Source organism: Solanum lycopersicum, chromosome 4 (genome assembly GCF_036512215.1).
Source record: "Solanum lycopersicum chromosome 4, SLM_r2.1".
In the NCBI taxonomy this organism is placed as follows: domain Eukaryota; kingdom Viridiplantae; phylum Streptophyta; class Magnoliopsida; order Solanales; family Solanaceae; genus Solanum; species Solanum lycopersicum.
In genome coordinates this window covers 55,619,480-55,643,966 of record NC_090803.1, presented here as the reverse complement: position 1 = coordinate 55,643,966, position 24,487 = coordinate 55,619,480, and the positions used below count along the sequence as shown (strand labels likewise).

Sequence of the window (24,487 nt, the reverse complement as noted above, 5' to 3'; positions counted from 1 at the left end):
TATTTGAAATTCGAGATGCATTATTTGGTTTTGAGTTTGTCATGTGTTTTTCGTTAAAATTGACGTAAATTTGTGTCAAAGTATAATCAAAAGGGTATATTTGGACCTAACACATAACAAAGTGTATATTTAACATATTTCCAATACTAGAAGGGTAATATTTTACCATTTTCCCTAATTCAATCGTAAAAAATATGGTTGGTAAAATTTCCTTCTTTTCAAATTGTCTATAATTGGATTTTAAAAGGGAAAAAAAATTGTTCCAATATCAAGTCAGATATTTGATTCCTTAATTTTTGACTCCAAAGGGGCATAAAATCAAATGTCCTTGTGAGCACAAATCAAATGTTCCTATATGAAATCAGACATGTCTCTAATCTCTATTTGTTAGTGGATCTGATTGGTAAGCATTCTCCTTCTACTGTGTTTCTATATATGAGATTATTTTTTTTTTAAATCTGGTTTTGTTATAATTGTTTTATTTCCTGATTTGTGGTTAGGGTTGATATTTGAGATGTCTCTGTTTTCATATGTGATGAGTAGATTTCCTTGTTGTGCTGTGTTCCAAATTTTATCCACTATCCTTCTACGCTAAATTCACGGGGTTACAAGCTTTAATTTGCCCAGGTAAGTTGTCCAATTTTTCTTTTTTGGTTTTACGTACTTAGATTTGTCTTTGTTCAGAAAAATAGGATTGTAATTTGCCTTTTTCTTCTATGTTAGGATCCAAGAGTCCTTTGTCCCTCTGCAAGACTTCGATAAAGTCAAGGTTGGATGAATCTCCAAGAACTGTGAGGTTTGCCTCACGATTTTTCTTATTATCACTTCCATGAGATGTCATGGCTTTCTCACTTGCAAATACAGGCTGAATTATTGAGTTCCAGTGAATGTTGACAATTTTATCATTACTCGGTATGTACAAAGAGGTTGTAAGAGGATCACTACTATTTCCCACGTAAACAAACTTATCTGCAGCTTTATTGGTACTTCTTTTATTGCTTTCACCCTGATCTCCCCAGCCACAATGTAAGCAATGATCTATTCCACCATATTTCCCAAAATAACCCGTCCCATTCATAAGCCCGTCAATAGTCAAAACTCTTCCATGATGTTACCAAAAAATCCACTCACAAGAATCTCCAGTCATAAATGGTTCCCTCATACCTCCATATCTAATTTCAATAAAGGAACTAACCCACCAAACAAAAGCATGAAGAACAACACACCAAGGAAGCTAACACTAGCAGCCTTCTTTGTTTTCACCTCACTCTTCCTTTTTTCCACTTTCTTTCTACTTGTTGATGCTGGCACTATTGCCTGTGGTTTCAACTTTGGAATTGAAACCAATGTCACTATCCTAGTTGCTTCGTCATATAAGGTGGTGTATATGACATCCATGGAGGAGGATGTGAATACATCCTGGGGGGTGGCTGCACTTGAGGAGCTACATCAGTACCTCCAAGTTGTGCATTTTATGTTGTTTCATAGGATATATTTGCATTCAAATGTTGAATTGGTGAATGAAGTATTCTAACTCCTCAACATAATGCTTTTTTCATTGCCTTGACAAGTGAGCACTTTCCCCTTTTTTCTAGGCGTCTTCTTTTTTTCCTCATCATTATTAGCATTATCACTCAAGAAAAATATAGTGGACCTTTGGTGTTTGTTTACATTATTCGATTCTTCAATATGTTATTTCCTTTTCAAAAAATAACTACAATTACTTGTATTAGCATTGAGTTTCTGTTTTACAACTCCACCTTTTGCTGAATTACTTCCAAACTTCATGGAAGAATGTAGCAATCTATTAGAACTCAACAGATTATTCAACCTTTTTGAGAGATTGGAACCACAATTCGCTGATGGCACGTTCAAGTACCCGTAGACATGGGTAAAAACCTAGTGCAACAACACAAACACTTCATCCAAAATTCTTGAGCTGCTCCAACTACGAAGTAGCCCTAGCGTCGACATGTACTTGACCATCTCAACTACCGCTTCCTGATTGGGGGCAAAATTGCTCATTTCCCCCTGACGTCAACTTGAAATTTCTATAGTAATCGCTATAATTCCTAATTAATTCATCGTAGGTTGACTAAAGAAATTAGGGTCCATATGAAGCAAGTTTGATCCCGTAGATTCCCCTTGACAATCTCTCGAGGTTGACTTGATAGTTCCAGAAGCATCATCAAAACTCGCTATCGGTTACCAAAGGTATTTGGGTCCATCTGACCCGAGTCAAAACTTGACTCCGACCCAAGATAGTCAGGCATGTGTCTAGGTGTTTGCAATGCATCATTATGGGTAGGGTTTCGGAAAATATCATTGAACGATGCATAAAAAATGATGTCATCAGTTAAGAAATCAATGTTCCAAAATTTCATAAAAAATCCTCAATATTTTCTTGATATGTTGCAGTCATGTGTAAGAAGTAAAAAGTATTTAGAAATTGATCAAAGATTTAGCGAGAGACAGAGTTGGAATAGAGAGGAAACTGTCATTTACTTTTCTTTTATAGCTTTATCATTTGAGATTGTTCAGATTGATATATTAGATTTTGTAGATATCATATCTTATAAACAAAAATTAAGATCCTTAAAGTTTCAAAAAAATAAATTTTGAAGGTAGTTTAATCAGTTGATTATGTGTATTTTACCAGTAAGAGCATGTATGGATACAACAATCCTCTTTTAAATGATCGAACCTTAAGGAAAGATTGCTATTTTTCAATGAAGTAAGGGGTGTAAGTATGTGATCCAAGAACTATTTAGTTCTATTTATTTTCTCTATGCCTCTCATTTCAGACATGTAAGTTCATAATCTAGAGTTCAGTGACTAGTATATCTTATAAAAAATGAATCTTTCTAGTTAAATCAAGAACACCAGGTATCTAAGAAAGAAAGTATAATTTTAGAAAACGTCCTATTCTTGACCGCAACATTTTTTTCAAGTCCTACACATGAAATCAGCATACTTTTTACGTCCTGCGCATGACCACAACATATTTTTTATGTCCTACACATGACCGCGACATTTGGAAAAAACATCGATAATTTTCAATGAAATTTTAGAAGTTTAATTTCTCAATTAATGACATCATTTTTTAAGAATCATTTGAATGATACTTTTCCAAACCCTAGCGATGATGATGCATTTTAAACGTCTAAGTACATTCTTAACTGTCTCGGGTCAAAGCTAGGTTTGAAATCAGATTAGATGGACCCAAATAGCTTTGGTCAACCTTGGAGTCAACTGATGGGGAATTTTTACGATGCATCTTGAACATTTAAGTCAACCTCGAGAGATTTTCTCAGGAAGCTCTAGGATCGAACCCATTCTAGATGGGCTTTTATTGATTATGTTCACCTGGAGATGAATTGATAAGAAATTTTAGTGTTTCTGTTAGAAATGTTAAGTTGACACTGAAGGAAATGAGGAATTATGCTGGAAATCAGGCAGTGGAGGTTTGATTGTTATGGACATGTCATCGCCGGGCTACTTCATAGTTGGAGCAGCTCATGATTTTTGGATGAAGTGCCTCAATCATTGTACCATATTTCTATAGATGTTCCTGGGTACTTGAATGTTCTATCTCCAAATCGTGGGTCCAATCTCACAAAAGGGCTGAATAATCTGTTAGATTTTAACAAATTGGTACATCCTTCTCCAAATTTAGGAAGTAATTTACTAAAAGGTGGAGTTGTAGAAAATAAACTCAACGCTAATATAAGTAACTATAGCTATTTGTTGAAAAGGAAGAAGGGTAGTTAACACTCAAACAATGTAAGCAAACACAAAAATTTCACTATATTTACCTTGAGTGACATTGTTAATAATTCACTATATTTAAGAATAGGAAAAAAATTTATTATGAGTGAGGTACAACTACTAGTTGTATGAGGAATTATTTTATTGCTATCATATTTTTTGGGACCCAAGCTTTATTGTTCTTTTTTGCCTTTTGTTTCTCTTTCACTTTTATCGTTTTCTGTAGATTAATTAGGAATAAGGGAGTGTTCACTTGTCAAGGCAAATAAAAATGCATTATGTGGAGGATTATAGTATAAAGTTAGCATACTTCATTCATCATTTGAATGCAGAGATATTCTATGAAATGACGGAAAATGTAAATCTAAAGGCACAACTTGGAGAAAATTGTGTACCTCCTCAAGTGGAACTACCCCCGAAATGTATCCCCATCCTCCTCTTATGGATTTCATTGTACAACCTTGTATGATGAAGCCACAACGATCACAAGTGCCATTGGTTCCCATCCAAAGTTGAAACCACAACAGTAGCGCCCCGTGCCAAAAAGTAGCAAGCAAGTGGAGAAAAAGAAGAGTTAGGTGAAAATAGAGAACGTTGCTAGTTGTAGCTTCCTTGGAGTGTTGTTCTTCACGCTTCTCTTTGGTGGGTTGGTTCCTCTATTGAAAGTGAGATATGGAAGTATGAGGGAACCAATTCTGAGTGGAGATTCTTGGGAGTTGATTTTTTCATAAAGCATCATGGATGAGTGTTGACTATTGATGGGCCCGTGAATGGGACGGGTAATTCTTGGAAATATGGTGAAAGAGATCATTCTCACTTTTTGGACAGGGAGTCAGGGTGAAACCAATCAGAAAAGTGCCAATATGGTTGTGGATGAGGTTGTTTACGTGGGTTGTAGTTTGATTCTCTGGCAGACTTTTTGTATGTCCCGAGGAATGATACACTTTTAAGAATATGCAGGGGATATTCTTAAAAGGTTAAAGCCTGTACCAACCCACTAGTTCATAGTGAAAAGTTTTCAAATTTTGAATGAGGCTAGGGATGATCTAACAGTTTATAGAAGTATAACTAGTAGTTTATTGTATTTGATAGCAACAAGACCTGATCTCATGTTCGCGGCAAGTCTTCTATTGAGGTTTATGCTAGATAATTTTTGTGTTGATAAACGAACATTGAGATATATCAAAGGAACTTTTGATTATGGTATTTGATTTAAAAAGGAAGAGCAAGGGAAATTGATAGGTTATTCAGGTAGTGATAGGGATGGAACCTTGATTATGTGCTTTTGCAAAGAAGAAAGAAGTGGTTGTTCAATCTTCTGTGAAAGCACAACATATTCATGTTGCTGGTGCAATTTATCAAGTTTTATGGTTAAGAAAGATTCTGAGTGATCTGGAGAAAAATCCTATTGAATCTATTGTCATTAAGAATGACAACATCTCAACAATAATAATGGTGCATAAAAAAGTGTAGTTTCATTCTGTTTAGGCAAGTAGAGAAGGATGGGGAAGTTACACTAGTTCATTACAGCTTAGATAAGTAGATTGCAAACATAATGATCATGTCTCTTCCTAAGGGACATTTTGAAGTTCTAAGGGCTACGTTGGGAGTATCCAAGAAGAATATCAAGGAGGAGTGTTTGAAAATGAAATATTTTTTTGACAATTCTTTGTAAAGGAAAGGTCGCCTTGTATTATGGAATATGCCTTGTAAGAACATACACTAGTGGTTCAATAGGTATGGTTTCTACTAACTTTTTTTAAAAGCTTTTATAGCTCTACGTGTGTTTGCATTTTGTAATTTTAAAGCCAATGATGACTAAGGCAAAGAGAGAGGGAGAGATTTCAAAAAATCCGATGTAGAATGTTACCTTTGCTATAAATTTAGTCACTGTCATTCTGAATGTCATACTAGGATGCCTATTGAGAAAGAAGAGAAGTCAAATTTAATTGAAGATAAATAAGGAGAAACCTTGTTAATGGTATATATGTGAATACCGCAGTTGTAACAATATGACCGGAAGTAAGTCTTCTTTTACTAATTTAAGCAAAAACGTTTAGCCAACATTTAGTTTTGGTGATCTATAATTAGTGAATGTGATGGGAAAGGGTACAATATCAATTTTAGAACAAAAAATAGGTGTGTGGAAGTCATGTCAAATCTGTTGAGAGTTGTCCTCGTCAGCTGTTACAAAAAAGGGTATGTCATCATGTTAAGGAATGATACATGTGAAATTTATATTCCCCCTATATTGATTCTGTGAAAATGAGTCAAAACACATTGTTTCCTTTGAATATTGAAAATGTTCAATCTTGCTACTTGGCGGAAATGAAAATTCCTTCATGGTTGTGTCATTTTTTATATGGTCACTTGAATTTTGGTGGCTTGAAGATCCTTCAAAGGAAGAGTATGGTGACGGGGCATTATGAATTTGTTGTTCCGTCTCAAGTTTGTGAAGAATGTGTTGTTCGAAAACAACGTCGTTTCAATTTCCTAATAGTAAGTCAGGGAGATCCAAGGAGGTATTAGGCCAGTACACTCGGATGTCTGTGGGCCATTAACACCAATCTCTAATGGGGGCAAAAGGTATTTTATTACCTTTATTGATGATTATTCGAGGAAGAATTGGGTGTACATACTAAAAGAAAAATCAAAGGCTTTTAATGTATTTAAAAGCTTCAAAGTGTGTGTGGAGATTGAGACTGGAAGGGCCATTAAGAACCTTCTGATAGATTACGAAGGAGAATAATTATCTAAGGTATTTGATGAATTTTGTGACACTCTTGACTTTTTAAAAGAGCTTAGAACACATATACACCACAGCAAAATGGTGTGACCGAGAGGAAAAATAGAACCATTCTTAACATGTTTCTTAGCTTGTTGGTTCAGGGAAGAGTTCCATAGGAATTTATGCCACAACGGTAAAATGGAGCATTCTTATCTTGAAAAAAAGTTCCACTTTTTCTCTTCGAGATGAAATACCCGAGAAAGTGTGGAGCGGAAGGAAACCGGCAGTAGACCACTATAAAATTTTTGGATCCATTCCTTATGCACATATTCCAAAAGAAAAAAAGAAAGAATCTTGCTGATAAAGATGATAAATGTGTTTTCTTGGTGTTAGTGAAACATGGTGTGCTAGCATTTGATGTAAAAAAATGAGGTTGCAGCAGTTGTACGTGTGCCTATTCCACCTGTGAGATATGATGTGTTGACTCAGGTAAAGGATGAGCTATCCTATGTAACTGTTTACAACGATTGCGGGGATGTTTTTTTGTTAGATATGTATGGAGGAATGGACATGAGTATGAATTGTACTGTGTGAGTAAATCTTGGACGCAAGAAGTCTCGACAAACATTTGAGAAATATCCCTTTGTTGACAATGGTACTGTGTTGTGCAACGTATTATCATGTATAAACAGTGGTGATCTACAAAACTGAAAGGATATATATTTATTACCTGAATGGGAAGAAGGTGGAGACTATTATGACTCCAGCACAATTAAATCCTAAGAGAAGATTCATACCATACACAAACAGCCTCGCTGTGATACATGAGCTAAAGAAGTAGTTGTTCTGTCAAGTAGAATTCTCATGTTACATCCTCTTTTGTTTTTATATGACTTGGATTGTAGATTAAGTTGTTTTTTTCTAATAGACATGTTTTGGATTGCCAATATAGTTTGAACGTTTTTTCCTCCACTCATTTTGAATTATTTCTTGATTGATTGCCTTGTTTTACTTGTGAGTTCCTTTCTACTATTACTTTTAAATTTGACGATGGAATGTGCGGTATGATCAGCAGACTCCACTTTCATCAGAACGGAACTCACAAGTAAAAACACACAATTAAGCAAGAAATAACTAAAAATGAGTGATGGAAAAAATCTTCGAACTACCTTGGCAATCCAAAACATGTCTATCACAAAAAGAGCTTAATCTGCAATCCAGGTCATATAAAAACAAAAGAAGATGAAATTAAACATGAGAATTCTACTTGACAGAACCAACAATAGAACAACTACTTCTTCAGCTCATGTATCGCAATGAGGCTGTTTGTGTACGTATGAATCTTCTCTTAGGATTTAATTGTCCTGGAGTCATCATAGTCTCCACCTTCTGCCTATTCAGGTAATAAAGATATATCCTTTCAGTTGTGTATATCACCACAATGTCATCACCACTTTTTATAAATGGTAATACACTACACAACCCAATATAATTGTCAACAAAGGGATCTTTCTCCAATGTTTGCCGAGACTTCTTGTCTCCAAGATTTACGCACAAACTACGATTCAGACTCATGTCCATTACTCCCTACATATCTAACATAAAAACATCCCCACAATCATTGTAAACAGTTACATAGGATAGCTCATCCTTTACATGAGTCAACACACCATATCTCCCAGGTGGAATAGGCACACGTAGAACTGCTGCAACCTCATTTTTTCATCAAATGCTAGCACACCATTTTCTCCATATTCATCATACAAGATATTCAATTCTTGACAAAGAAGGTTGTGACTAGAAGAGATGTTTTTGATGTGGATAATACTTGGGATTGGAATATACATCATTATACTCCAATCCTAATTAATAATGAAGTCGAAGAAGTAGTTGCCAAACTCAAAATTGCTGAAATTTCTACTGAAGCAAGTTATGATATTTCACCACAAGTTTTGGAAGAAATTAATGCTCCTGATCAGCCTCTTAGTTGTGCTTGCATAAGGCCCACATAGATGATGGATTCTAAGGTAACAATTCTTGTTAATGAAGATGTTCCCCACTTTGCTTTGTTTGTAGACTGTGATCCTACAACTTTTTAGAATGTTGTCAGAGAAGAGAAATGGAGAAAAGTCACTAGAAATCACTTTTAGCGACAATTATTTAATAGCAATAATGTAAATGCCGCTAAATTATCTTTTACAATCCATTATTAGAGGCAATTGACCATTAGTCGGTACATGGCTATAGCTAAACCATAACACACCCAAAACCCCCCCCCCCCCCCCAAATTATAAAAAAAGGCAATTCCAAATTACGACGTCATCATCTGAAGCGCAATCCAAGATTCACCATATTGGCATGAAGCAATATCAATAACTCTGAAGCTTCATCTTCTTTGTCTTCGACTTCATCGTTTGTATCTCTGTTTTCTTCATCCGCCATCAACTTTCTCCATCCTTTGTCACCTCTTCGAGGTACGCCGCATTTTGTTTTATTTTTTTTGAATGTGATTAGATGACGATGAATGTTTTTTGTATGAGCGATGAAATTACCATATATAAGAACTGCACTCTTGCAATGAAGTTATAGTTTGCTGAGATAGAGTTGTACTTTGCATATGGCGTGTTGTGATAAGCTCGATCTGTAAATAATTTTGCTCTGTATTTGCCTTTGCTCTATTTCAGTTTGCTTGGTATATAATGCAACAATTTGTACTTTGCTTAATGCAATCATTGTCTATTTTATAATTTTCTTTTTCAAACCATGCTTTTACTAATATGGTTTTTTTGTTTATGATTATAAAATCATGATATATAAGGATTAGTATATGTAGTTTCCAGAGAGTTGTGCTCTATGCATTGTACTAAGCTCTAAATCATTAATTTGACTCCTTTTAAATTTCGCTTTCTCAAAACTTGAATTTGATTTTTTATTAGCCTAATATAGCTTTGACGAACATAGCTTAGAAAATATGTATATATTAATTTGATATTGTTTTCTTTTGAATTTAGCTCGAGAAGACGAGTTAAAATTCTCTGTAGCTTAGAACACTATTTAAGATTTCACAACAAAACTAAGAGCAGCCTCTTGCAGGTGTGTTTCCATTGTTTTTTCCTTTAATAGTTTGTTTGCAAGTTTTCACACATATATATATTTCTTGAATTATTGGTCATTATTGATATCAAGCTTAGAAATTTTACTTAATTCTTTTTCTGTTGACTGCCATAGAGTGAGTGTTGAATCTTTAAATAAAGTTCGTGGACCTACTTTATCAAAAGATTTTGGAATCTACCCTTGGGAAAGACAATTTTTGTGCAATTTAATAGTCGTAATCAATCAAATGGAAAAGAGGGTCGAAAGCTTGCTAGCTTTCTAGGCATCATTGCTAGAAAACCAGATTTGACACCGTTAAATGCAAATGATTGGCGAGTGGGTTTGACAAAGAAGAAAAGAAAATATTGGTGGAGTTTGTGAGGATATGAAAATATTATTCTTAACAAGTATCATTTCTTTTTATTCATGATATCATCTTTTTAACTTTGTCTATCTTTTCGAAAAAAGTTCTGAATTCCAACACATGGAGAAGAGTTTGTGGAAAAGTCAATAGGAAAAAAAATGGAGGGACTATAAATGTGACTTAAAGGCTATGTATGTGACCAATTATAAGACCAAAGACGCCTTGATGAAAAATAGACCAAGTCACATACCAAGAGATCAATGGAGTTGTCTCATCACGTATTGGCTTTCTGAAAAAGCAAGGGTAGTGATAGTTTTGTTTTATTAGTACTGACCTGTTTTTATTGAATTCTGTAACTATGTAGTTTCATATTTAAAATATGTTTGAACTTATAAATAGTTGTACTATCTTAAAATGCGACTTAGCTACCGATGATCCCCCTTTCCTTGTGGTAATGTTGACACGAATAAGGAAATCAGCAAGATTCGATATGCTTCTTTCATGGTCAAAAGTTATGCTAAATAAGAACTGATGTTTTATTTTCTCCTTTTAGAGGTGTAGTCAAACAAATATAATTAGTAGATCTATGAAAAATATGCCTCAAACCGGAGGGTCCAAAAGCATAGCAACCTTGATGAATGAACATGCATTCATGCATACATTACTTACTATAATATTTTACAACTCATTTCAATCATAATTTATTCATTTGGAATGAATTGTACTTGATTAGGCTATAGATGGAATAGAGCCTACACGTGCAAAAGTCTACATATTAACTCTTACAAAACGCAAAGATGATAGACCATTGGATGAGGAGTCTTCAAATATAGTTGTAAGATTTCTTACCCTTTTAACTTTTAGGATTAAAGTATGAGTAGTCAATAGCACATGACTTGATATCATTTATCTTGTCATAAATTATAGTCTTCATTATTCTCAGAACATGATGAAAGAGAAGTTGAGTAATGGTGAGACATCTGAGGAACAATCACATGACAATGTTGCCTGGGAAGGAGATGTGTATTCTCAAGTGTTGGGAAATGAAAAAAGTGATTATGTTCGTGGTTTAGGACTTGGTCCAACCCCTTCTCTGTTGTGGGGCAGAAGTCTTTCATACGAAATGTTGTTGATGATTTGTGTGATGAGGCCGATATGCACATAAGCTAGAACAAGAGATAATAGAGTTGAAAGAGTTGAACAAAAATAGGATGAAGAAATGTCTTCGAAAGAAATATCTTGATACTTCTTATTTACTTATTTTCACAACAATCAAATATACTTTTGTAGCAGCTTCTACTTGACAAGAAGATCAATGATTTTCTATAGCACAAACTATCACTTGGTTTTCAAAATCTGAAAAGTATCAAACTGTTGGAGGAAAAGTATTTGATCAAAACATATTTGAATAGTCCAAACTACATTTAGTAAATACTCTTTTGTTTATGATTTTTTAGTGTACTTTTACTTTTATTTAGTTTAATATAGAATGTTATTTTTCTTTAGGTGGGGCACATCATTAAGACCACAAGTGAAAAGACATTTTTATATATTCAACATATACTCCTTAAATAAAAAATCTTCTTTGTTTTGTAAAAATTCCATATCAAATTAAGATCAGACCAATCTATATCTATATGTTTTTATCTGTCTATACTGCCTAACATAAAACACCAAATGTAGTATATTTTCTAGTTTTTATATTGTATTTATTTTATTATGTGTATTATACTATATTATACAAAAGACAAACACATTTTGACATGAAGGTTGTGATATTTTCGAAGAGTTTTAGCTTTTCAGATATGTTGTGAGCTTTAAGAAGGGGCTGCGACTCCTCTATAGTGTTACGACTTTTCAGAAGAGTTGTAACCTTTCTAATGGGTTGTGACATTTCCGAAGAGTTATGAATTTTCTAATGTGTTCTGACCTTTCCGAAGGGTTGTGAGTTTTCTAAAGGATTGTGAAATCTCTTTGATAACGCACAATAAGTAGTTTTCCATACACTAACCTTTGTTGCCTATAAAAAGAGGGCTTCCTCAAATTTTAAAACTACACTTAAAAAAAATCCATTCTTGTTCTTCTTAAAACATTCTATTTAGTATATCTTCTATTTTTTATGATGGAAAAATACTGGTGGTACGTGGTTTGATATTCACGTGCAACGCACGGTTGCAAGTGCGTCAATAGTAGTATATATATAAGTGGGAAAAAAAGTTAAAAGTCAAAATATCAAAATACCCCTATAAAGTTGAATTACTACAATAATACCATTAATAACACATAGTTAAATAAATAAGAAAATATCTAAAGAAACTTGTTGCAGTTATTTATTAAGTTTATGATATTTTTTATTTTTTAAAAATTAAATTTATTGGTAATAATCATTAATTTTAGTTGGTCATGAATGACCAAATTATGGAGAATTTTAAAAGTTGTGGAAATTGTTCTATATAGACCAAATCTATATCTATATCTATATTTACCTTAAAAACATGTACTCCTAACCTAAATGTTAAATTACTATAATATCCCTAACTTAGGTTGTGACTTTCTTTATGAGTTGTCACTTTTCCGATAAGTTGTAATTTTTTTCAAAGTGTTGTGATTTTTTCAATGAGTTGTGACTTTTCAAAGAGTTGTAGCTTTTTCAATAAGTTGTTACTTTTCCAAAGAGTTATGACTTTTTGAATAGGTTGTGACTTCTCGAGAAGGTCATGATTTTTGAAATAAGACACAAAAAATATTTGTTCGTACTACTCTTTGTTGATTATAAATAGAGGGTCTTCCTCTCATTTTCAAACCACAATTTTTCCCAATCTTATACTCTTCTTCTTCTTGCATTTAATTTTTTTTGTATAATTTATTATCTTTAAGTGAGTTTGAAGTTTAGTGGAATATGAGGTACCACTATTTCTGATAACATGTGTATTTCACCTTTAGATCTTTTCTTAAGAGACATTTTTCTTTTCTTCTTAAACCATTGTTCTTCATTCATATTTTAGCCCTAACTATTTGGTGAGAACTTTGATTTGGAGAAAATAAGGGGGTTAAATTGGGGGCTCTCTTGTCTCTCTGTAGGGATATGTCATCGTCGGCGACATAGTCTGACAATTTTGTTGCCGCCACCATGTCCACCTATGCCTTTATAATTTATCCGCCTTCACCATTATCTCCTCCACTTAAAGAAATCTCCGCCATTTCTTTCAAATAAAAAAAGCCCAAAAAAGAGAATATTTATACCACCACCAAGACCACTATGAGTTTAATTTGATAAGAATTATTTTTTGGTGATTGGAGATGGTGGATTTGATTTTTTTTTAAATTCTTATATGGGAGTTGTTAAGAAATTTACAATAATGAATTTGATGGAGAAGTGGTAATGGCTCATGAATTTTGGGATGATAAGGGTGGAGAGATTTGGCATATGATATCGTGCGTGTAATTGGAAATCTGGCTATAGATTGAGGGGGCTTTCTACCATTTTTTCTTCCTTTAGTTCTTTCTTATGTAGCGTGCTTATGATATTAAGTTTTTCTTTCCATTTTGGAGTTAAGGTATGGTTGTCCAAAATAAATTTGGTATGCAAGTTTTATGTAATTTTGTACTATTTTGTATTGTTATGGAATTTTTTTAATTAATTTTTGTGTTATTATTCTTTTAATTTCTACTTAATATCATAAAACTTATTTTAATACCTGATGAGTTTAATAATAATTGAATAGTTTTGCAATATGTTTCTTTTTAAATACAAGTAATTTACATAAAGATTGCTAAAAGATTATTACTTTGAAAAAAAGAATTTGATTGTGTTACTGTATAGTCAATTAACATAGTGTTGTGAATTGTCATGCCCGGAGGCTACTCCCTTGATGTAATACGAGACCTAGGATCACGAGTGACCCCAAGCTAACCCCGAAGCTTGCATATTATAAGCATACTAAGAATCTCTAAGAAAAACATGAACTAATGCGGAAGCTAAGTTAAGTGATAACTGAAAGTGGAGAATACCCAAAATTGATATGAATGTATATAACTTGCTAAGGGTTCAGAGATACTGCACATTCACTCAAAGCTAAAACTTAACATAATACTATGTCTAATGACTCGATTGACTAGAGTTAATGGGACATGCGCTAGCTAACCCTAGCAAAACTGAAAACTGAACTAAAATACTGAATATGAAAAGAATATGTCTATTGTCCTCAAAGTATGATGACTCGTCAATGAAAATACTGGATATAAATCTATGTATGATCTGGGATGTTGTATACTTGAACCTTCATCATGAAAGGATGTAGCGTAAAACATGTGTTAGTACTTGGAATGTACTGCATGCAGGATACAAATAATATATGTACAAATATATAGGTTGGACAAAGCATAGTCAAGCAATGACATAACCTGAACATAATGTAAATACTGAATTTTTAACTGACAAATGAGTTGAATGCAATGAACAAATATTGGTTATGAACATGACATGCTGAGACTGAATACTAAAGTATAAATTTAAAACCTAGTCAAATGCACTAGAGTCTGACTGTGGGAGCTACTATAAATCGACATAAAACCACGTGAGCCAAACCCAAAGTCCGATGGATACACCTTATAAAGAGGGCCAAATGTACCTTGCTATGAGTATAAAGGTATGACTAGCGCGATCACTAATTCTGATGTCATACAGAGGGGACTTATAATCCTTAGAGGCACGTAGTTATGGGACTATGACGGCAGTCTGAACCCTAGTCCAACTTGGTGCTAATTCTACTGACAATGTAATATTCAAAATCTGAGGATTGTTTATTTGTTTAACAAGCCTAGCAAGTGTAATTCATGAACTAAGAATTTTTTTCACAACAAGAGTTTTGAGTTTCATGCAAGGAACCAAGCACCGTTTCCAGAAAACATGACAATTCGATTAAGAATACTATAACAACTAATTCACAACAATTCCCCAGGTTAGAAAACTATATAAACAATCAAGAATCTAACTGAATTGTAGGGACCAAGTGGCTGCAAGGAATCCACTAGTGAAATCCCACATATTTGGTGACGAAATCTAAAAAGAAATCCTTTGATTTTGGGGGTGGAACTTGAAGAAAACCTTTTTCTTGTTCTTGAGAGGTTGGTAGACTTTCCTCTTTATTTTTGCTCTAAGTTTTGTCTAATTTTGGTCAATAATCAATTAGGGTATGTTCCAACTAAATTACTAGGCTGAGACTGAGTAAAACGACATAGTTTAGGATTTAAACGACACAGTTTAAATGTCCAACACGTAAGGAAAAAATACTAAAAAGCCCTAACTAAAAATCTAACGGAATGCCAACCACGACACCAATAACTGTCCGTCGTTGGGACCACGACCCATTAAGTCGGTTGATAATAGTAATGAATCATTTGTTTATAAATTCATGAAATTGGGACATAATATCTACTCCTTTAACAAGTATATGTATATAATCAGAAAAACATTATGTATATGTGGATGAATATTTAATTTTTAATTTACAATTTTATACTGGCTACGAATTGTATATAGTAATATGGGACAAATGTGCATCCTGTGTTCCCAAAACTAGTAACATACAAGGTTACAGTCAAACTGAATAAAAAACAAAACAAATAAAAAGTAAATTATTAACTTTCAGCCTGAAAAATTATAATAATGTAATGGGCAAAGGGTCAAAAATACCCTTATACTAAAGGAAATAGTTTATCTATGTTCTTCGTTTTACTTTTGGTCCAAATATACCCCTCATGTTATACTTTGAGTCCAAATATATCCCTCTCATTATGCTTTGATGTAAATATACCCTTAATTTTGACAGAAAAACATGTGACAAACTCAAAAAAAAATTATTTACTCTCAATTTCTATAGGAAAAATGCATTAATATCCCCGACCAAAATCATAGAGACACATCTAAACTTAACTAGAGTCATATTATCCACCTAAACTAATTTAAACTGAAATAAATACACCACGAATGCTGACATGTCCTAGAGAGAATGCACACTCTCTTGAAAGCAAGTGATGAGTGCATAAATTAGACAAATGTTAATTTTAAATTGGTCACTTTGTAATTAATTTCTTGACTTAAATTATTTTTGATTTATTATCTTTCCACTTTTAATTATTTTTAATAAATTGTGTGTATTTTTTAAAAAAAACAATTTAAAAGTGTCCTTTAATTTTAATGTTTTAATATTTTTATGTTTTATTTGAGTTTATTCACGTATTTCGATATATGTTCAAAAGTAACTTATTTTAAATACAAGACATTTGAAATCAAATCAAAACGAAAGACATAAAAAACTCAATAGAAAAATAAAAGAGGAAAAATGAATGCAAGTAATAAAAAAAGTTTTAATACAAGGTAAATTGTTAACTTAATTCAAATACAAGATAAAAAATTAAAATATGTTTCTTCAGAAAAATAAAAATTATTTTTAAAAGAAATTACATAATATTATTTTTAAAAAATAAAGAAATATTTTTTAATTTTATTTTTACAAAAAAATAATTTTTCATTAAAAAATTATTTACACACATGACGGGCGAGTGTATACAAACACAACCAACTTGGGTGGTCGAAGGTGTCACATGAGTACAAAAGGTGCACAAAAATACGAATAAAATTAGTTTAGGGGTAATAGGATCTTAGTTAAGTTTAGATGTCTCTGAGATTTCAGTCATAGGCTAAGGGATACTTATACATTATCCCTTCTCTATTTTTAAACTTTTGTACTAGAAATAATAAAATAGAAAGGGGCCTAAAATACCCTTGAAGTATTGAAAATAGTATACAACTACCCCTCATCTACCTATAGATTTCAAAATACCCTCCTCATCCACCTATTGACTCACAAATACCTTTCCCATTAATCTTTAGGTCCAATTTTAGACACTTCAATAATATAGACCCATTTAAACTAATTAAATAATCTATTTAATTACGTGGCGCTGAACCATTTGGTTGACATTTAATTATTTAATATAATTTTAAACTTATCCATTACCCACCCATTTTTAACTAAACCTGCCCGAATACTTATTGAACTCGCCAGACCCAATACAAAAAGAACCCATTCTCTTCATGATAGACATGGGTTGGACCTGCTAGATGATGGTGTTAACTAGTGAGTTGTTCGGTTTGAAAGACAAATGGGTTTCACTTAATGTTATTGAGTAGAGACTTAATTGACTTGCATTGAGATTTGGGAATATACTGCAAATAAGTGGTGTTGGTATTCTTAATTACTTAGGCTAAGAAATGATCATTCTCTTATTACAAGGAAAAAACTACTAGTGAGTTTCTGTTTTTATTTCCTTTTTTTCCAAGAAATAATTTTTTCGAATAAGCTGCACCACCGAGGAGGTAATGAGTGTATGCAGAAAATTCACTGGACTTGACTGTTTTATGCAACCAAGGAATCAATGAAGTCCAATGCAAGAATTATGTTTTCTTTCCCCTTAGAGCATCACTCATTTCTGCTAAACCTATGAAAAAGATAAACTTCTTGGTGCATTGCTGGTGATAATGTTTCATTCTTTACCATTGCACATTGAACTACGAGTCACTTATCTTTCTTCTATGAGATCACGATTCCATTTACATTGTATGCTTTCTATGGGATGCTCTGTTAGTTCTTTTAAAGGTTCAATTTGCTTAAGAAATAAGAGTGGGTTCTTTTTGTATTGGGACTGGGGGATTCAATAAGTATTGGGGCGGATTTAGTTAAAAATGGATGAGTAAGGGTAGGTTTAAAACTATGTTAAATAATTAAATTTCAACCAATGGTTTAGCTCCATATAATTAAAAGGATTATTTAATTATTTTAAATGGTGCTCCATTATTGTGGTGACTAAAATTGGACCTAAAGGTGGATGAAGAGGGTATTTGTGAGCCAATAGGTGGATGAGAAGGGTATTTTGGATCCAATAGGTGGATGATGGTTAGTTGGTACTATTTTCAATACTTCGAGGGTATTTTAGGACCTTTTTCGATAATAAAATATGCACATCACACAACATCATTGTTCTGCATTTTCCCCTTTAAAATTAAAAATCTTCAATTCATTTCTATAAGGGAAAATTCACAAGTACCCCCTAGACTATGACCAAAATATAAGAGACATCTTAACGAAACTAAGGTCCTATTACCTCCTGATCTTAGTTTTATTGTTATTTTGTGAACCTTATGTCTTACGTGACACACTCCATGATTCCACACAATTAAGGCGCGTGAGAGACATTTGAATACCACGTAAGCCAAAAAGGTATACCAAATTACAAAAAGTTTAGGGGGTAATAGGATCTTAGTTTAGTTAACGTGTGTATTTGTGATTTCGGTCATAGTCTAGGGGTAGTAGTACATTTTCCCTTTCTATAAAATTAATCATTTTACCACATATTCTTACTATTATAAAAGTACAAGAAAATTAATGAACGTAGGGAGTCATCGATTTTTGGATGCTGAAAATTCTTAGAACATATCTCAATAATGTATTTTCTTTGATTAATATTGACACTTTTAGAAGAGGTTAAGCATGATAATTTTTTATTTAGAAAAACCTCAATTCGACAGAAAGAAAAATCATATTAGTTTTTGAATACGATAAATTATTAGCTTCTTTTAAAAAGAAGATGCACATAAAAGAATTCAAAAAGGAGGAAATGAGTTTCTAAAAAAATTAAATATTTGAAATTCGAGATGAATTATTTGATTTTGAGTTTGTCACGTGTTTTTCGTTAAAATTGAGGGTAAATTTGTGTCAAAGTATAATCAAAAGGGTATATTTGGAACTAACGTATAACGAAGTGTATATTTAAAATATTTCCAATAATAGAAGGGTAATATTTAACCATTTTCCCTAATATAATTGTAAAAAATATGGTAGGTAAAATTTTCTTCTATCCAAATTGTGTTTAATTGAATTTTAAAAGGAAAACAAAAATTGTTCCTATATCAAGTCAGAAATTTGATTCCTTAATTTTTGACTCCAAAGGGGCACAAAATCAAATGTCCTTGTACAGTGAGCACAAATCAAATGTTCCTACATGAAATCAGACATCTCTCTAATCTCTATTTGTTAGTGGATCTGATTGGTAAGCTTCCTCCTTCTATTGTCTTTCTATATATGAGATTATATAAAAAAAATCCGGTTTTGTTATAATTATTTTATTTCCTGATTTGTGGTTAGGGTTGATATTTGAGATGTCTTTGTTTTCAAATGTGATGAGTAGATTTCCTTGTTGTGCTGTGTTCCAAATTTTATCCACTATACTTCTACGCTAAATTCACGGGGTTACAAGCTATAATTTGCCTAAGTAAGTTGTCCAATTTTTCTTTTTTGGTTTTACGTACTTAGATTTGTCTTTGTTCAGCAAAAAAGGATTTTAATTTGCCTATTTCTTCTATGTTAGGATCCAAGAGTCCTTTGTCCCGCTGCAGGACTTCGATAAAGGCAAGGATGGCTAAATCTCCAAGAACTGTGAGGTCTGCCTCACTATTTTTCTTATTAGCACTTCCATGAGATGTCATGGCTTTCTCACTTGCAAATACAGGATGAATTATCGAGTTCCAGTGAATATTGACAATTTTATCATTAATTGGTATGTACAAAAAGGTTGCAAGAGCATTCCTAAATCCTAAACCCTAAACCCTAAACTATTTCCCACGTAAACAAAATTGGTACTTTTTTTATTGCTTTCACCCTGATCTCCCTAGCTACAATGTAGGCAATGATCTATTCCACCGTATTTCCCAGAATAACCAGTCTCATTTATAGACCCGTTTATAGTCAAAACTCTTCCATGATGTTACCAAAAAATCCACTCACAAGAATCTCCACTCATAAATGGTTCCCTCATACCTCCATATCTACATTCGATAAAGGAACTAACCCACCAAAAAGAAGCATGAAGAACAACACACCAAGGAAGCTAACACTAGCAACCTTCTTTGTTTTCACCTCACTCATCTTTTTCTCCACTTCTTTCTACTTGTTGATGCGGGCACTATTGCCTGTGGTTTCAACTTTGGAATTGAAACCAATGTCACTATCCTAGTTGCTTCATCATATAAGGTGGTGTATATGACATCCATGGAGGAGGATGGGAATACATCCTGGGGTGTGGCTGCACTTGAGGAACTACACCAGTACCTCCAAGTTGTGCATTTTCTGTTGTTTCATAGGATATATTTGCATTCAAATGTTGAATTGGTGAATGAAGTATCCTAACTCCTCGACATAATGCTTTTTTCATTGCCTTGACATGTGAGCACTTGCCCTTTTTTTCTAGCCGTCTTCTTTTTTTCCTCATCATTATTAGCATTATCACTCAAGAAAAATATAGTGAATTTTTGGTGTTTGTTTAAATTATTCGAGTCTTCACTATGGTATTTCCTTTTCAACAAATAACTAAAATTACATATATTAGCATTGAGTTTCTGTTCTACAACTCCAACTTTTGCTGAATTACTTCCTAACTTCGGGGAAGAATGTAGCAATCTAGTAGAACTCAACAGATTATTCAACCCTTTTGAGAGATTGGAACCACAATTCGCTGATGGCACGCTCAATTACCCGGAGACATTGGTAAAAACCTAGTGAAACAACACAAACACTTCATCCAAAACTCTTGAGCTGCTCCAACTACGAAGTAGCCCTGGCGATGACATGTACTTAACCATCTCAACTACCGCTTTCTGATTGGGGGCAAAATTTCTCATTTCCCCCGACGTCAACTTGAAATTTCAATAATAATCGCTATAATTCCTAATTAATTCATCGTAGGTTGACTAAAGCAATTAGGGTCCATATGAAGCAGGTTTGGTCCCGTAGATTCCCCTTGACAATCTCTCAAGGTTGACTTGATAGTTCCAAAAGCATCATCAAAACTCCCTATTGGTTACCGAAGATATTTGGGTCCATCTGACCCGAGTTCAAACCCGACTCCGACCAAGATAGTCAGGCATGTATCTAGGTGTTTGCAATGAATCATTATGGGTAGGGTTTTGGAAAATATCATTGAACGATGCATAAAAAAAGATGTCATCAGTTAGGAAATTAATGTTCCAAAATTTCATTAAAAAATCATCAATATTTTCTTGATATGTTGTAGTTGACGTGTAGGGCGTAAAAAGTATTTAGCAATTGATCAGAGATATAACGAGAGACAGAGTAGGAATAGAGAGGAAATTGTCATTTACTTTTCTTTTATAGCTTTATCTTTTGAGATTGTTCAGATTGATATATTAGATTTTGTAGATATCATATCTTAGAAACAAACATTAAGATCCTTAAAGTTTCAAAAATAAATTTGTAAGGTAGTATCATCAATTGATTATGTGTATTTACCAGTAAGAGCATGTATGGATACACCAATCCTCTTTTAAATGATCGAACCTTGAGGAAAGATTGCTATTTTTCAATGAAGTAAGGAGTGTAAGTATGTGATCCAAGAACTATTTAGTTCTATATATTTTCTCTATGCCTCTTATTTCACACATGAAAGTTCATAATCTAGAGTTCAGTGACTAGTATATCTCATAAAAAAATGAATCTTTCTAGTTAAATCAAGAACACCAGGTAACTAAGAAAGAAAGTTGAATTTTAGAAAACATCCTACACATGACCGCAACATTTTTTTAAGTCCTACACATAAAACCAACATACTATTTACGTCCTACACATGACCACAACATATTTTGTATGTCCTACACATGACCGCTACATTTGAAAAAAACATCGATAATTTTCAATGAAATTTTAGAAGTTAAATTTCTCAATTAATGACATTATTTTTTATGCATCATTTGATGATACTTTTCAAAACCCTATCGATGATGACGCATTCCAAACGTCTAAGTACATTCTTAACTGTCTCGGGTCAAAGCTAGGTTTGAAATCAGATTAGATGGACCCAAATAGCTTTGGTCAACCTTGGAGTCAACTGATGGGAAATTTTGACGATGCATCTTGAACATTTAAGTTAACGTCGAGAGATTGTCTCGGGAATCTCTAGGATCGAACCCATTCCAGATGGGCTTGTATTGCTTATGTCCACCTGGGAATGAATTGATTGGAAATTTTAGCGTTTTTGTTAGAAATGTTAAGTTGACATTGACAGAAATGAGGAATTTTGCTGGAAATCTGGCAGTGGAGGTCTGATGGTTATGGACATGTCATCGCCGGGGCTACTTCATAGTTGGAGCAGCTCATGATTTTTGGATTAAGTGCCTCGATCGTTGCACCATGTTTCTACGGATGTTCCCGGGTACTTGAATGTTCCATCTCCAAATCATGGGTCCAATCTCACAAAAGAGCTAAATAATCTGTTAGATTTGAACAAATTGGTACATCCTTCCCCAAATTTAGGAAGTGATTTAGTAAAAGGTGGGGTTGTAGAAAATAAACTCAACGCTAATATAAGTAACTATAGCTATTTGTTAAAAAGAAAGAAGGGTAGTGAACACTCAAACAATGTAAGCAAACACCAAAATTTCACTATATTTACCTTGAGTGACATTGTTAATAATTCACTATAATTAAGAATAGGAAAAATTTTATCACGAGTGTGGTACAACTACTAGTTGTATGAGGAGTTATTTTATTGCTATTATATTTTTTGGGACCCAAGCTTTATTGTTCTTTTTTGCCTTTTGTTTCTCTTTCACATTTCTCGTTTTCTATAGATTAATTAGAATAAGGGAGTGTTCACTTGTCAAGGCAAATAAAAATGCATTATGTGGAGGAATTATAGTATAAAGATAGCATATTTCATTCAACGTTTGAATGCAAAGATATTCTATGAAATGGCGGAAAATGTAAATCTAAAGGCACAACTTGGAGAAAATGATGTACCTCCTCAAGTGGCGCCACCCCCGGAATGTATCCCATCCTCTTCTTATAGATTTCATTATACAACCTTGTATGATGAATCCACAATGATCACAAGTGCCATTGGTTCCCATTCCAAAGTTGAAACCACAACAGTAGCGCCCGTGACAAAAAGTAGCAAGAAAGTGGAGAATAAGAAGAGTTAGGTGAAAATAGAGAACGTTGTTAGTTTTAGCTTCCTTTGTGTGTTATTCTTCACGCTTCTCTTTGGTGGGTTGGTTCCTTTATTGAAGGTGAGATATGGATGTATGAGGGAACCAATTCTGAGTGGAGATTCTTGTGAGTTGATTTTTTCATAAAGCATCATGGAAGAGTGTTGACTAATGATGGGCCCGTGAATGGGACTGGTAATTCTCGGAAATATGGTGAAAAAGATCATTCTCACTTTTTAGACGGGGAGTCAGGGTGAAACCAATCAGAAAAGTACCAATAAGGCTGTGGATGAGTTTGTTTATGTGGGTTTTGGTTTGATCCTCTAGCAGACTTTTTGTATGTCCCGAAGAATGATACACTTTTAAGAATATGCTGGGGATATTCTTAAAAGGTTCAAGCCTGTACCAACCCACTAGTTCACAGTGAAAAGTTTTTAAATTTTGAATGAGGTTAGGGTTGATCTAACAGTTTATAGAAGTATAATTAGTAGTTTGTTGTATTTGATAGCAACAAGACCTGATCTCATGTTCGCAACAAGTCTTCTATTGAGGTTTATGCTAGATCATTTTGGTGTTGATATACGAACATTGAGATATATCAAAGGAACTGTTGATTATGGTATTTGATTTAAAAAGGAAGAGCAAGGGAAATTGATGGGTTATTCAGTTAGTGATTGGAAAGGAAGCTTGATTATATGCTTTCGCAAAGAAGAGAGAAGTGGTTGTTCAATCTTCTGTGAAAGCACAACATATTCTCATTGTTGGTGCAACTTATCAATTTCTATGGTTAAGAAAGATTCTAAGTGATCTGGAGAAAAATCTTATTGAACCTATTGTCATTAAGAATGACAACATCTCAACAATAATTATGGTGCATAAAAAAGTGTAGTTTCATCCTATTTAGGCAAGCAGAGAAAGATGGGGAAGTTACACTTGTTCATTGCAGCTTAGATAAGTAGATTGCAAACATAATGATCATGGCTCTTCCTAAGGGAAATTTTAAAGTTCTAAGGGCTACGTTTGGAGTATCCAAGAAAAATATCAAGGAGGAGTGTTTGAAAATGAAACATTTTTTTGATAATTCATTGTAAAGGAAAGGTCGCCTTGTTTTATGGAATATGTCTTGTAAGAACATACACTAGTGGTTCAATTGGTATGGTTTCTACTAACTTTTTTTAAAAGCTTTTATAGCTCTACGTGTGTTTGCATTCTGTAATTTTAAACCCAATGATGACTACGACAAAGACAGAGGGAGAGATTTCGAAAAATTCAATGTAGAATGTTATCGTTGCTATAAATTTAGTCACTGTCATTCTAAATGTCGTACTAGGATGCCTAGATGAGAAAGAAGAGAAGTCAAATTTTGTTGAGGATAAAGAAGGAGAAACCTTGTTAATGGAGGTTCATGCTAAAGTGAGTCCCGGGAGCAAGTTATTTTGGTATATATGTGAATACCGCCAGCTGTAACAATATG

General features: G+C 33.4%; 1 long non-coding RNA gene and 2 pseudogenes across 1 annotated transcript; 1 reads left to right on the top strand and 2 right to left on the bottom strand.

Annotated features, from left to right (window-relative positions):
- Positions 1 to 285: 285 nt before the first annotated feature.
- LOC112941287 (uncharacterized) lies at positions 286 to 10,782 on the top strand. Its single transcript, XR_003246374.2, has 4 exons — positions 286 to 403; positions 501 to 627; positions 724 to 796; positions 10,687 to 10,782. It is a non-coding gene; the product is annotated as an uncharacterized lncRNA (long non-coding RNA).
- On the bottom strand, positions 803 to 8,938 carry LOC112941312 (bZIP transcription factor 17-like; annotated as a pseudogene).
- Positions 10,783 to 19,323: 8,541 nt separating the features above from the next.
- Positions 19,324 to 20,691, bottom strand: LOC109120072 (bZIP transcription factor 17-like; annotated as a pseudogene).
- Between the last annotated feature and the right edge of the window lie 3,796 nt (positions 20,692 to 24,487).